The following is a 13,929-nucleotide window of genomic DNA, read 5'->3' as shown; positions in this document are numbered from 1 at the left end:
TGATAAACTTTAAATTAAAAGGATCTCAGAAAATAATTGTAGTTCTCTGTCAGATATTTTCTCTAAGCAAATCTTAGCCTCTGCACCTCCCCTCCATACCTCTGAGCCTGTTTGAGAGCACAGCAGTGATGGGCACAAGTAGCTGGGATCCTAATGGTCCATGGGGAGAATTTTCCCAAAGTCCTTAGCAGAAGTTCCCCATGCTGTGTTACTGAAAGGTTAAGCAAAGGCTACAACCGGTCTCTGACATGCTGAAACCTCACTCTGTTTTCATTTTGTTTGTTTTGTTTTGTTTGTTTTCAGACAGAGTCTTATTCTTGTTGCCCAGGCTGGAGTGCAGAGGCATGATCTCAGCTCACTGCAGCCTCCGCCTCCTGGGTTCAAGCAATTCTCCTGTCTCAGCCTCTGGAGTAGCTGGGATTACAGGCATGTGCCACCACACCTGACTAGTATTTTGTGTTTTCAGTAGAGATGGGGTTCCACCATGTTGTCCAGGCTGGTCTTGAACTCCTGACCTCAGGTGATCCACCTGCCTCGGCCTCCCAAAGTGCTGGGATTACAGGCATGAGTCACTGTGCCCTGCCCCTGAAACTTCACTCTGTATAGGTGCCTTCCTTCATGGGCCCTCACTCCAACCCTGATCTCCATCCTTGCCGCTTACCAAAAGCAAGAAATTCTAGTCAACTGTCTTCTCACATATTGTCATCCCCAAACAGCATTCCTTCCATCTGTCCCTACCTCCGGCTTCCACTGACCCTCCTTCCAGCTACTTCCACAGTATTCTCTGGACCCTTCATTGCATTTTAAATACATTATCTTAATCCTCAGCCTCTCATACCTTGGTACCTTTCTCTTTTGAGTTTATGGATTCTGGCTACATCACACCGTTTCTTTTCTTTGTAGTCGTCTACTAAATCCAACAATCAAAACCATCACAGCCTACACCCCCTACCCCATCCACCCCCTCCCCACACACACAAACACTCATTTATTTATTATGACTTTGGCAGTGGTTTAAGTTTTTATTTCCATTCCCTCTTCTACCACAGTGGCTGCATGGCACCAATGTCCACATAAAGGAGTGCCACTTTCAGGGAGGGTGGAGAGGGTCACAAAACACCTTCACTGCTGTTCTAACAGAAGACACCACATACAGTACAAGTGTGTACTCGTGATCAGCGGCTCCAAAGTCCCCTAACTGTGCTAAATTTCAGAGAGAAGCAAGCCCTTCATAGACAAGCAAAGCTCAGCAGCCATAAACATAGATCTAGGCCTAGCACAGTGGCTCATACTGTAATCCCAGCACTCTGGCAGGCCGAGGCAGGAAGATTGCTTGAGGCCAGGAGTTTGAGACCAGCCTGGGCAACATAGCAAGATCTCATCCCTACTTTTTTTTTGAGAGATAGTCTCAACCCGTGGCCAGGCTGGAGTGCAGTGGTGCAATCTCAGCTCACTGCAACCTCTGCCTCCCGGGTTCAAGCGATTCTCCTGCCTCAGCCTCCCGAGTAGCTGGGATTACAGGCACACACCACCACTCCTGGCTAATTTTTGTATTTTTAGCACAAACAGGGTTTCACCATGTTGGCCAGGATGGTCTCGATCTCTTGACTTCATGACCTTCCCACCTCAGCCCCCCCAGAAAAAAAAAAAAAATGTTTTAATTAGCTAGGCATGGTGGCATGCCCCTGTGGTGCTAACTATTCAGGAGGCCAAGGTGGGAGGATCACTTGAGCCCAGGAGGTCACGGCTGCAGTGAGCTATCATTACACCACTGCACTCCAGCCTGGGTGACAGAGCAAGACCCTGTCTCTAAAATATATAAATAAATAATTTAACAAACATAAAACAAAGATAACTATAAATATATCTAAGCATGCATGTATGTCTGTGTGTGCCATGTACACATCTCACACATATATATACACATATATGTGTTAGCTACATGAATTTTTAAAGGACTGGTGGAATATTAATGCAGACTAAAAGCATAATTTACTAAAAAACTCTAGTACACTATATTTACTTGAACAAATGTTTTCTCTATATAATCACTTTAAGATCATTTTCAATGAATGTATGATTTTAAAAATTGATCTTTCTGAACAGAATTCAGAAGGTATTTGGAAATGTATTCAGAAATATAATCACAATGTTGTCAGAAAAATTGTCCACATGTCTCTTCTGGAACTGTGCAGTAATATGGTTACTTCTTTCTCCTTTTGACTTGGTGAGATTTGCCTGGACCTGTCCCCTCTTTGATTCTATTGTTTATGGAAGTTCAGGGCTGTTTAGATGTTTTGGGCTTGGGCAATGAGGGAAACACAAGAAAAAATATTCGCTGTAATCCCAGCACTTTGGGAGGCCGAGGCGGGCAGATCACTTGAGGTCAGGAGTTCAAGACCAGCCTGCCAATATGCTGAAACCCTGTCTCTACTAAAAATACAAAAAGTAGCTGGGTGTGCTGGTGCACGCCTGTAGTTCCAGCTACTTGGGAGGTTGAGGCAGGAGAATGACTTGAACCTAGGAGGCGGAGGTTGCAGTGAGCCAAGATCGTGCCATTGCACTCCAGCCTGGGCAACAGAACAAGACTCCATCTCAAAAAAGAAAAGAAAAACCATTAGAACCGTGACATTTGAATTTTTTGGGGCCCAGCCTAGAAGCTTCCCTGGGTCCATGGTCAGTTACTGTGTGCTCCACCTGCCAAAAGAATAGGATCACTGGATGATATCTTTAAGGAAAACATCCCTGAAGTTCTGAAGGGAATGCAAAAGTCACATCTGTGAACCCACTCCTTGCCCCTCTTCTGATAATCCCCCATTACGTGGTGTATAGATGGTTGGGGGTGGTAACCTGGGAACAGGTGATTAAACATGAGCAAGGGCATAATTGGTATAAAAATGTGTGAAACGTTTTATAGATGCAAAGCTGGGGCCCCACAGCACCTGTGCCCAGGGCAAGTGCCCCTTAGGGCAGTAGCAGACCAATCCATTCTGCTAAGACTGAGCCAACCAGGCTGGGCTGACACACTGTGCCCACCCCACTGGGAGGCCCCAATTACTACCATTTCTCCTGCACAAGCCCTGCTCTCCACTCACTCCGAAGGCATCTTGACTCAGGGCTCTCTCTCCCCTCGCGTCCCTACCTCTGCTCCCACTCTCAATTAGTTGCCTTGGTGGTGTGGTCACCACCCTCTTCTCCGACGTCTTCAGCGGCCCCAATTCCCTGTGTGCTAAAATCCCAGTCTCATCAGCATCCACTACCTCCTTTGGTATTGTGCCCAGGCACCAAGGCACTTCTTGCCTCTGGGCTTTGTGTACACTGTTCCCACACCCCCACCCTCCCAGATTGCCCTACTCGCCATCCCTGCCAATATCTAGTTTTAAGCCAAGACCCAACAGCCACCTTCTCCAGGGAGCCTTTCCTGAATTACTCCCCCTCCCACTCTCTACTCCCCATCAAAATGTGCCCCTCCTGCTTGCTCCTGGCACAGTACCTGCAGGACTGCATTGCTCTTGCTTATTGCCTGGGGGTCTCCCTACAACCAGGCCGTGCCCCAAGAGCAGGGGCCGTGTCTTGCTTCCATTGTAACCTGAATATCAAGTGCAGTGCCTGTCATATAAGAATCCACTGCACAGATGAATTCTTAGAACTGTCACTGTACCTAGATGCACAGATACAGGGAAATTTTTAAATAAACTGCCAGGTGCAAGTGACTCATGCCTGTAATCCTAGCTACTCCAGAGGCTGAAGTGGGAGGATTGCTTGAGGCCAGGAGTTCAAGACCAGCCTGGACAACATAGCAGACCGCATCTCTATTTTAAAAAATTTAAATAAACTAATTAACAGCCCCTCCTTAATCAAAAGATTTACACTGGAATCCATCAGTAGAGTCAACATAACAATTTCCTAAAATAAACGGCAACCCCCAAAAAGGATATTACTCACAAGTATAACAGCATCAACATCACGGTTAATTTAATTAAACCAAGTCAAGACATCCACAGCAAGATCCCTGCTGATAACCAAATCTATAAAGCATCTAAGTGTGTTCTCAGAGGCTGGAAAAATAATTATATCATCTGGAGGCATTATTAAAAATCCATAAATTCTAGATATTCCAAAAGAGAGAAGTAAACACATGACCACCAAATTCTGTTCTGTATTTTTTTAAAAGCTCATTCTTATTGAAAACTGTGGTTCTCTGGAATGTAAGTGTGTGAGACCTCCTGCTAGTTTCAAATCTGAAACTGTGGCAGCCCTTGTGAGCCTGGATGTCCCTGAACGCAGAGCTATGGACAAAGGCTAGTGTGCAGGTAGTTTAATTGGGAGGTGATCCCAGGGTTCAGAAGGGGAGGATGAGGGAGGGTGAAACAGGCCAGGGGACAGCCACAGTAGGGATATGTCGTTGAATTGGCCACTGCTCCAGGCAAAAGGTGCTAGATCCTGCCAGGACCCTCTCAGGGGCCTTATTGAGATGCGAGTCAGAGCTGTCTGCCTGGAGGAGGGAAAGGAAAAACATTCATTCATTGACTTTTGCTCCTATTGGTCAAGGGGGACTCCTCAGGCAACAACTCCCACAGAAACTTCCCCCTACACACACGCGGTGCGCACACACGCGCACACACACACATGCACATGCACACAAAATGCACACTCACACATGCACGCACAAGCACATACACATGCACGTGCATGCATATGCGCATATGCACACGCACGTACGCACGCACACGCATGCATATGCACACACGTGCACGCACACACATACACATGCATGCACACACATGCAGGCACGCACATGCACACACACAGGCACACACACATATACATGCAGGCACACACTTCCTGGTTGCTTATGCCTGAGCATTGAGCCAGTCCTCATGGTTAGGTATCCCACCCAGAGAAGCTCCAAGCCAGGAAGGGACAGGAACCTGTCGTGCTGAGGTGATGCCACTGTCAGATTACACAGCTGGAATAAAATGGGACTGAGATGCTGGTGCACATCTGGGCCTGATATGCGCAGGAGCTCTGCCCCAGCCCACCCCCAGTTCTCAGAAGGTACTCAGTACATAACTGAATAGACAATGTATTATAATGCACATGTGTGTGATTTAACAAATGTTTGAATATGATAACCTATCAAGATATTCAGAAATCTACTATAAGATTTTCTGTTATTTCATTTTATCTGCAAACTATGATCCTCATTTTATTAACCTAATGGTGCCTAACCCACACGAGAAATGTAATGGACCAGTCATTCGCTTATTTGTTCAACCGATGCATATTGTGCATCAAATATGTGCCTCTCGATGTGACACCTGCTAGAAATAACAAAGACGGGCAAGGCAGGATTCCTACCCTCACAATCCAGAGGCGAAGCTCTACCCTGCAATGGAGCAGGAAAAGTGCTGTACCAGAGGATGAATGGAATCACAGCGGCAAGACATAGAGGCGGCCCTGCTCACCCATGTGTGGGTGAGAAATGGGACTCAGAACACAATTCCAAAAGGGGATGATGCAGGAGTTTACCTTTGGAAAATAAATTTAAATTAGTCGGATCAGAGAGAGAAAGAAATGAATTCCAGACAGGAGGCACATTGTGAGCAAAGGCACAGAAGCAGGAGAGAGATCGACAGATCTGTTCGGGAAACTGTAAGTGGGTGTGTGCCACTGAAGCTAGAGCATAGGGGCTGCCAGCATGAGATGAGCATGAGGGGCAGGTTAGCAGGGCTTTGTGTTTCAGACCAAGCCTCGATGTGGGGGAAAAGGGGCTGGACTGAAAAAGAAATATTGCTGCCATCATGTTTGTAGGCCTATGGAGAATGATTGGGGTAAATGGAGACAAACTGGAGAATGGGAACATCACTGAGGAGGGAATTGAAATAGCTGAAGTTCACACATTCAGCAAATATTCGTTAAGTGTCTACTATGTGCCAAGTATGGTGGTGATGTTTGTGATGATAGTGCCAGGAAGTCATGATGATGGTGCAGTGGTGATGGTAGCAGCAGTGGTAGTGATGATGGTGGTGATGATGGTGGGGGTGGTAGTGATAGTGGTGATGATGGTGGTGGTGATGGCAGTTACAGTGATGATGGTGGTAGTGGTGATAGTGGTGGTGATGGTGGGGATGGTGGCAATGATGGTGAGGATGGTAATGATGGTGATGGTGGTGATGATGGTAGCGATGGTAGTGGTGGTGATGGTGGGGATGATGGTGGGGATGGTAGTGATGGTGATGGTGATGATGGTGGGGATGGTAGTGATGGTGATGGTGATGATGGTGGGGATGGTAGTGATGGTGATGGTGGTGATGATCGTGAGGATGGTGGTGATGGTGATGGTGGTGGTGATGGTAGTTACAGTGGTGATGGTGGTGGTGGTGGTGGTGATGGTGGGGATGGTAGTGATGGGGGTGGTGGTGGTAGTGATGGCATTTACAGTGGTGATGGTGGTGGTAGTGGTGATGATGTTGGGGATGGTGGGGATGGTAGTGATGGTGATGGTGATGGTAGTGATGATGGTGATGGTGGTGATGATGATGGGGATGGTAGTGATGGTGATGGTGGTGATGATGGTAGCGATGGTAGTGGTGGTGATGGTGGTGATGATGGGGATGGTAGTGATGGTGATGATGGTGGTGGTGATAGTGGTGATGATGGTGGGGATGGTAGTGATGGTGGTGATGATGGTGAGGATGGTAGTGATGGTGATGGTGGTGGTGATGGCAGTTACAGTGGTGATGGTGGTGGTGGTGGTGATGATGGTGGGGATAGTGGGGATGGTAGTGATGGTGATGGTGATGGTAGTGATGATGGTGATGGTGGTGATGATGCTGGGGATGGTAGTGATGGTGATGGTGGTGATGATGGTGGGGATGGTAGTGATGGTGATGGTGGTGATGATGGTGGGGATGGTAGTGATGGTGTTGGTGATGGCAGTTATAGTGGTGATGGTGGTGGTGATGGTGGTGATGATGGTAGCAATGGTAGTGGTGGTGATGGTGGGGATGATGGTGGGGATGGTAGTGATGGTGATGGTGATGATGGTGGGGATGGTAGTGATGGTGATGGTGGTGATGATGGTGAGAATGGTAGTGATGGTGATGGTGGTGGTGATGGTAGTTACAGTGGTGATGGTGGTGGTGGTGGTGATGATGGTGGGGATGGTAGTGATGGTGGTGGTGGTGGTAGTGATGGCATTTACAGTGGTGATGGTGGTGGTAGTGGTGATGATGGTGGGATGGTAGTGATGGTGATGGTGATGGTAGTGATGATGGTGATGGTGGTGATGATGGTAGCGATGGTAGTGGTGGTGATGGTGGTGATGATGGGGATGGTAGTTATGGTGATGATGGTGGGGATGGTAGTGATGGTGGTGGTGATGGCAGTTATAGTGGTGATGGTGGTGGTGATGGTGGTGATGATGGTAGCAATGGTAGTGGTGGTAGTGGTGGCGATGTTGGTGGCGATGACAGTGATGATGGTAGTGATGATGTTCATGATTGTGGTGTTCGTGGAGATAATTTTTATAGCATTTGTATATAGCATTGTCTCTATCCCAGACAATTTCTTACTCAACATATATTTGACTCATTTGATGTTTACAACAACCCTATGAGGCAGACACTCTATTATCCCTCATTTTACATATGAGGAAACTGACAACCAATTGATAAAGATTAAAACAGGGTAAAGCTATAGGCAGCTCAGCCAGGCAAGACCTTTCTTAGCACTTTTATGCTAAGAGCTGAATGACAAGAAGGTGCCAACACACGAAGCTCAGGGCTAGGAGGGAGGGCTCTTTAGAGGAGGGGGACACATCCAGGTGGAGAGAAGCAGAGCAGGGGCCCTCCACAGTGCGTTACCCTGGCTAGGCTACAGACTCTGGAGAAGGCCAGAGAGGCCTGAGTCACCAGAGCTCTTCAGCTGGTTACAAGCTGAGGTGGTGACAATGTCCTAGGTCAAGTGACAAATGCACAGAGCAGTGGACATGGGTGGGGAAAGAGCAGAGAGCTGAGAGATTTGGGAAGTGGAATGGACAGGGCTCTATTGGTATTGGATCAGGAAGGTGAGTGAGACTGGATAACCCTTGTAGACCACACACGGCAAAGCACTGGCCACGCTGCAACCCCTGTCCCCGCCGTTCCTCATACAAATAATGTCCCACTGCATCCTCCAAACTGCCTTTCACTTAGGTATCATATGCCCATTTTTCTCATGAGGATATTGAAATTTAAAGAAAATAAATAACAACTACAATCACACAGCTAGTAAGTATAATAGTAATCAGGAAAAAAATTACTACATGTGGCTCTTACAGAGTGCCTGGCCTCCTAACTGTTTCCACTTCTACCACTCATTCATTAGTTTCTGGGGTCAAACATATTTTTCAGCAATTGCTTTAAATAATTGAATAATTTGTATTTTTAAAAGATCTAAAATATAAGTTTAAAATAACAAAAATAGTCAGAAATCAAAGTTGTATTGGAAGTATCTTTATTACAGTGCCATAAACACTAATCCATGATGAAATATATACACACTTCTTTAAAACACATTATCACAACCAGTTTAAATCAGACTAAACAAATAATCGCAGACGTGCCTAAGGATATAACACATAGAGATTTCGTTGCAGCATTGTTTACAATCATTAACAAAAAGAAAACAAACCAAATGCCTAACAATATGTTCCTGGTTCAATAAATTATGGGGATTTTTTCAAAAATGAAATTATTGCCATGATATGGAAGAATATACAATAATGTGGGAAGATAGTCACCATATATTAATTGTATATACCAGGTTATAAGAAAATAGGTGCTCTGTAATCTAGTCTTCATTAACGGGTGGTTAGATTCATGCACATGAACCGATATGCACGGATGGATGGTTAAGTGGCTGGGAGTCCAACCTAAATGGAATAGAGGTTATCTCTGAATAACTGGATTATGAATGATTGTGGGGTGTGTGTGTGTGTGTGTGTGTGTGTGTGTGTGTAAAGATATATATATGTATCAAAGTCGTATAATGTTATATATGAAAGCTTATAAATATTCTTTAAAGAATAGTTTAGTCTATAAGAATAAATAAAAATAAATGTTCTTTAAAACTACATCATGATTTTACCCCAGATTACATACAAAGAAACAAAGGTCTTCAGAAGCTCAAAGCCTGGGAGTTTGAGGTTGCAGTGAGCCATGATCATGCCACTGCGCTCCAGCCTGGGTGACAGAGTGAGACGCTGCCTGGAAAAAAAAAAATGTGCAAAGTTACACAGCAACATGAACAAAAGATGTCAGGATCGAAGCCTTTGGTATCAAAATCTCTAGTCAGGCCCTTAGCCACAAATTCAAAATGCCACGCTCCTTAACTCTCTAGAAAATCAAGAATTGGTTGAGTCTGTCTAAACAGGCTTGAGCTGCACCTTTAGTGAAGACTCTTTCCCTCCCTCATATATAGTTAGAAACAATTTCAATTCACATGAAACAGAGAAAATGTTAAAAGCTTTTCTTACCGTCAGAGTAACATAAATGTAAACAATGTAAAGAGCTCTCAGTTGGTTTAATCTAAACAAACAAAAAAAAATATTAAGCATTCAGCCTTGTTGTACTTCTTCCCCAGAAGACAGACTCTTCATTAAACTTTTCACCTTTCTAAATTACTAACTCTGCATCCTGCACGGTGGGTGGTTTTCTTTCCAGACATTGTGACGTGGATCAATGTAGAATGCAGGAGTCCCTGAATGGAATTTACAGCTAAATTTCACCAGGCATATTTTAATAAGACTAGCATATCTTTGTCTTTCAACACTAAGTACCTTACAATTAACTGAATTTAGACAGCATACTGTTACATGAGAAGTGAGATTCGAAGGCTTCATTTCCGTATTTATTGATGTGGTGTGTGGAAGGAAGTCTAAGTACAAATTTCCGCATCCGCCATGGGGAGATTTCAACAACGCGAGGACGTGTTCACCTGTGCAGGAAGCTCATGTAGACACAAAATCTCGCCTCCTGCACACTGACTTCTAGACAGAGTCACCACGGCTTCTGCTGGGGGGAGAAAGAATTGGCTAGGAATACCTCTGTGCTACAACTATGGGTACTCCTTCTAGACGGCAGGAAACTCAAAGGGCTTGGGTGATAACATCACTTAGGTGCTGCTAAAACCAATCCCTCCAGAAATGCCCATGAAAGACCACTTTCACCACCTGTGGTCTTCCTTGTTCCAATCAGGTGAGCAGATGAACACTCTCAAAGCTAAACAAATGAAGACATCTTTTGGATGAATTCGAAATTAGCCAAAGATCTTAAAAAGCATTCCCATGGTGTAACCACAAGAACACGATTTTTAATAAACTATAAAAATCAGTCACAAGGGGCAGGAAAGAGGACCAGTTAAGCGTGCATCTACACAGGCATTACCCACCGAGAGCTACCTTGAAGGGGAGAAAATTAATTTGGCAAATTGCTCAATTCCTTGCTGGGAGCTGTGAACTTGGCAGTTGGTCACCGAAGGGGCAGGCTCTGTTTACTGAAGGTAATAAGCAGAAGAGGAAGCTCTTCCCAGGTATGAGGACCATCTCTTCATGGGGCCGCAACCAAGGGGATGTAGAGAAATCTCCTTCCCCGCTCCTTGAAGCTAATTAACAGCAGTGCTGCATGTAAATAAACCCAGGAGGAGGTAAATAGAAGTGAGGGGAATTAGAGAAGCTGGAAGTCATCACACACAAGTAGCTGTGTGTCAATGATACAGTATATATGATAACGAAAGGAGTTCCAAGAAGAAAGGCAGAATCAATATTCCCTACATGTATGAGTCTACACTCTTTTAACACCATATTATTAGATAAAACAGGCTTCTAAGTATAAAACCTGTGTCTATCAAAATCAAGCAGATAATCATCTTTGCTGAATGAAAAACTCTGCCCTTTTGGAATAAATATTCTCTCAGAAACTAACAAGTCACTATTAATTGAAACTTTGAGAGACAGAGTTGACATAAACATTAAACTATATTCATTTATTTGGATTTAAAACGTGGCTATGGAATCATCTCATTCACTTTTAGGAAAATTGGGTGAACCCAAAGCTAAATATTTATAGAAGTCTCACTAGAATATCCAAATATTTAACAATAAATGAATTTGTTAATAAGGAAAGTTTTATGTATACATTAATGTTTCACTGACATATGGGAAACATTTTGACAAATTATAATATCCTGATTTTACTTGTCCAGAATGGTTTCTGTCAGACCAGTTGCTTTGCTTTCAGCTTCTGCCAATAAGTAATAGTCATCTTGTAATTAATTTGTGAAGTGCTTTAATAGTTTCTCTGACTTATAACCAGTTATTTTACCTGGTGTACTCCATTGGTCACAATGATGAAAGGTTTAAATGTTAACCAAAAAATATTTTACACCTGCATTGGTCACAATATTATTTCACCTAGTTAGTACACCAACACTCATGAAGGACATAAGATGTTCTGAAAATTATAATCTGAATAAGAACTCTCCCCGACACACACATCCCTGAATCAAGAAACGTTATGAAGTCATATGGCAAGATTTAGTGATCTCAAAATTCATAGGTAATTCAGAGGTAAACCCATATCCAATTACTACCATTGGTTCCATGATGTCAAACTAAAAAACTAAGAGGCAAACATTTCCTCAGAGAGGGGTAGTCCCTCCAAAGAAATGTAAAATGATGATATGGTTTAAAAGCACAGTACACACCTGTTTTATCCTTGTGGGAAAGTGGTCCTCCCCCTTAGGGATTTGATTAATAATGGGGTGTGTGTGTGTGCGCCTGTGTGTGTGTGTTCTAAAGTAAAACTATACATATATTACACATGGTAAAACAAAAACAGAGCAGACAAGGAGAAGAGCAAAAAAATTCTAAAGCCTGCAGGTTGACATACTTTCATGAAAACTACATTTTCCTCAGTTTCAAAAGATTTTTTTTTGTTTGTTTTTTGTTGTTGTTGTTGTTGTTGTTGTTGAGACAGGCTCTTGCTCTGTTGCCCAGGCTACAGTGTAGTGGTGCTATCCTGGCTCACTGCAACCTCAACCTCCCGGGCTCCAGGGATCCTCCTGCCTCAGTCTCCTGAGTAACTGGGATCACAGGAATACACCACCACGCCCAGCTAATTTGGTTTTTTAAATTATTTTTTTGTATAGACAGGGTCTCACTATGTTGCCTAAGCAGGTCTCATATTCCTGGGCTCAAGTGATCCTCCTGCCTCAGCTTCCCAAAGTGCTGGGACTACAGGCATGAGCCACCACACCCAGCCAGGTGTCAAAAGTTAAAACTTATTTTATCATGGTAGTTTTAAATTTTCCCTTCAAAATAACAAATCAATATTTTATTCAAGCATATCATTAGGCACAGCTCTAAAGAACCAATAAGAGAAAATAATATATAATTATCACTAATATTCAGTGGTTTCTTAAATAAGTAGTTACAAGTTATTGTCCTTATTTCTGTTTGTTTCTATTCTAATTGGTCAATAAAAAGAAGCATGTATTGCTCTGTTTTCTCTAAGTTATATGGGCATGCCAAAGAGATAACTTTGGTATTTTGTCTGGCATCATTCCTTTCCCACAGAACCACAAAACATTGGTATAGACAGAGAGATAACAATTAAATGGTCAGTCAGTCCCTGCAGACAGTGGACTAGCTTATATACTACATTGTAGAAACATCTGAAATTTTAAAAGATAAAGATATTGACTAGAATGAACAGGAAATGGCAAAAATTTAATCTGTATTTGTGTCAGCCTCAAAATTACAATTCACTAGATTCTGAATGTCTCACAAGAGTAATTACCAACTAACTTTAGACTATGTTGAAATTATTTAGGAAAAATGATACCATAACATTTTGCATGGTATTTGCAAAGAGGACCTTGAAACTACACAAACAGGAATTATGCCAGTTGGCCCTTTGGGCACCGTAATGACCAGGATAAGTGTTGTATTTTTATGAGGATGAATTCCCAAAGTTTATCCTTTCTTGGATCTAGTTTACTAGGCTTCAAACACTCCAACTAAGCAGCACGTGTGACTGTGAGGAAGAAGCAGAGGAGAGACAGTCTCCATGCACAAATTCAATGCCACAAACACAGTGAGTCAGAGGCAAGGAACCAAGTGCATGAGAATCATACCAAGTTCTTCCTTTTCGTAAGTTTAAAATTAAATGTCATTCATTTTGAAATAAACAATTTATAAATGCACTCATTTTTATAAAAAATACAAATGATATCCCAAAAATTGAAACAAAATTTCCTATTAACCGTCACTCAGTCTCACCCTTTCTACATAGGTAACTATTGTTATCAATCTGGTGTGTATACTTCTGAACATTTCGTTTTGCATATGCGTGACATAATTTACCGTATCTGTAGGAATTTAGCTTTCCCATGTGTACTGGGAGGTATAAGGTGTGTGTGGTTCAGCAATTGGCACTTTTTTTGTTTAAAATGTGTCTTTTTGGGACCATATATATGAATTTTCAGTCTCTTTAACTGCCTTATAGTATTCAATAGCACACTTTTTTTGTTACCTCTATCCAATTAACGTACATCACATAGTGTCTTAGACCATTTTTACCCTGTGAAAAAAAACTACCTGAGACTGGGTAATTTATGAAGAAAAGAGGTTTAATTGGCTCACAGTTCCATAGGCTTTACAGGAAGCATGACTGTGAGGCCACAGAAAACTTACAATCATGGCAGAAAGAGAAGGGGAAGCAAGCACATCTTCACAAGGCAGCAGGAGAGAGAGAGCGAGTGACGGGAACTGTCACAGTATCAGACCCTGTGAGAACTCACTCACTATCATAAGAAGAGTTTTTAAACCATCAGACCCTTTTATCACTTTCATCACTTTTAAACCATCAGACCCTCTGAGAACTC

The sequence above is a fragment of the Macaca fascicularis genome, chromosome 9, assembly GCF_037993035.2.
Source record: "Macaca fascicularis isolate 582-1 chromosome 9, T2T-MFA8v1.1".
Classification (NCBI taxonomy): Eukaryota; Metazoa; Chordata; class Mammalia; order Primates; family Cercopithecidae; genus Macaca; species Macaca fascicularis.
Note: the sequence above shows the minus strand (reverse complement) of the source record.